Here is a 2500-nt window from a genome sequence, read left to right on the forward strand (position 1 = left end):
TACAAATACTAGTGATGCCTTTGATGTATTTATCCAATATGTTGGTTATAAGTTTTGAGCAGGGATATGTTATAGACGACCTCCCATCAATCAAGGCCCTCATAGGGGGGTTGTTGATGTTCTTATGAATCTTAGGGATTCCAAACATGACAGGTATTTTAGGACAATTTATATCAATGTAATTGTACAAATTTATGTCAATTTTTCCTGCCAGGAACAGGTCCCTATAGTAACCCCTAATTCTATGGATTTGGCCATTCACCTCACTCTTGGAAGACTTTGCATAAGCATTAGTGTTTAACACACTAGCCATCTTTTCGTTGTATGTGAGGTTGTCTAATAACACCAACCCCCCTCCCTTATCAGGTTTTATTAATCGTACAGGTAACCGGCAAAGTTCGTCTAATAACGTAAGTTGTTCCTTAGAAATGTTAGATTCACCTCTATTTTCCCTGCCATTGTTGTTACTAGCAAGGAACCTGAAGTCCACTTCACAAATGTTCTCAAAAAGTTGTAAAGCTGCATGTAATGGTGGGTTAAACACACTAGCTAATTTCAAGACCGGTAGTCCATCCACACCCCCACCAGTATTTGGGTTAGTCACATCATTTTGTTGATTAAACACTAATTTTAAGTTCATTTTCCTCACAAAGCATTTCAATTCTATAATTTCCCTAGAAATACTTCCAGGTCTACTTGGGACAAATGAGTTACCAAAAGCTAGTAGTTCAATTAGTTGCTCATCAAGAATGATGTCAGAAAAATTATAAATCTTAAAGTCCCTATTCTTATTAGTAAGTATAACAGGGCAGGCCTCTACAATAGGTGAGGGGGGTGGACTAGATGTCAAAGACCTATTAATATCAAGGTCTGTAACTAATTCTTCCTCCTGTTCTTGTAGGGCTTGCTGTTGCGTTGGCCTAAAAAATTATTACCATTACTGTAATTAACTAGTTTGTTGTTGAAACTTTGATTATGCTGGTTACCACCAGACCCTCCATTATTTCTCGCAAAGCCTTTGATTCTGTTACTTCGTCTTGGTCCTGTGCTAGTATGACCCTCATTATTTTCCTCAATTATATCATCCAACCCACTCCTGTCGTCCACTACGTCGGACGTCTGGCTGTCACTCACAGGGTTAGGTCGAATGCTATTAGGCCCCTTCAGTTTGGGATATGCACATTTGTTAGAGTAGGCTTCCCTATCTCTAACAAGCTTTTTATTCTTATTAGCTTTCAACTTTAATAACAAAGTGTCAATGCTAGATAAAATCCGGCCATAGTCGAATTTATATCTAGTAAAATCCAAGTCTATTTTTATGTCATTGTCCAAACTGTTAATTTCATCCAACAGTAAATCAATATGTAATGCATAGTGTTTGATGATAAGTTCCAGGAGTTGAACACCTTGCTGTTGAAAAAGTACTTCCAGATCTGTAAAAAAGGCCTGGTCGACTATTAAACCTGATGGTACAAAGGTGTTCCGTAACCCCTTGGGTATTAAATTCTCAGTGATACATTGCTTAAAGTAAGCCGACTCCAATTGTAGTTTTTTTAGTTTAAGCAATTTGGTGTCGAATAACTTTAGCTTGTCTGCTAAACATACATTTCTAATATTAGGTACATCGTTATTAAAAAAGCGTACCTTGTTGTCCAAAAGCCAAGTTAGCAGTGTCCAACAGCCAACCTCCTAAATCCGGTAAACCGGAGTTTGTCTCATCTGGAAGAGTGTTTGAATTTGTTATTACAGTTCTATCCATCCGTAAATTAGAGCGTTCATTGGTAACGGCTACAGCATAACTGGCAGGTCGTCCTGCCATTTCTCCAACTCCAATGCCATCGCCAGACAGTGGAAAAACACCATCCGGAGTGTTAGCTAGCCCCAAATTGGTGCTAGCAGATAGCCGTTGTCGTTCCGGTTGACCTGCTGGTATCCAGTCATCAAGACTGGCTTGACTCATGCCAGTAAAGTTCTCAACACCAGAAGTCCCCGCTCTAGGCGGCCGCATAGCAGCTTGTATAACATCAATCCGGGAATTAAGCTGGTCCAATCTATCCGATAAACCGGCAAGTAAGCCGGCAACATCAATACTGGTATTTTCACCACTTGCCATTGAAATTGTTGAGTTAGAAACTGCCAAGACGAACAGGACTCCTCGTAGCATGTCACTTCCTGAATTTCCTGATATGTATGGAGTGCTTTTTCTAGATTACATTTCCTCTGAAGAAGCCATAGAATGCTGTGGTGAAAACGCTTTGTTTTCTTTTACAAATAAATTGCGTTAAGGACACTTTGTTGAGTCGTTTCTGCTGACAAGGACCTCGTTTCTGTATTCATATATATATATATATATATATATATATATATATATATATATATACATACGTATATATACATATATATATATATATATATATATATATATATACATACGTATATATACATATATATATATATATATATATATATATATATATATATATATATATATATATATATA

This window comes from Protopterus annectens, chromosome 6.part0, assembly GCF_019279795.1.
Source record: "Protopterus annectens isolate FY-2018-M chromosome 6.part0, PAN1.0, whole genome shotgun sequence".
Taxonomy (NCBI): domain Eukaryota; kingdom Metazoa; phylum Chordata; order Ceratodontiformes; family Protopteridae; genus Protopterus; species Protopterus annectens.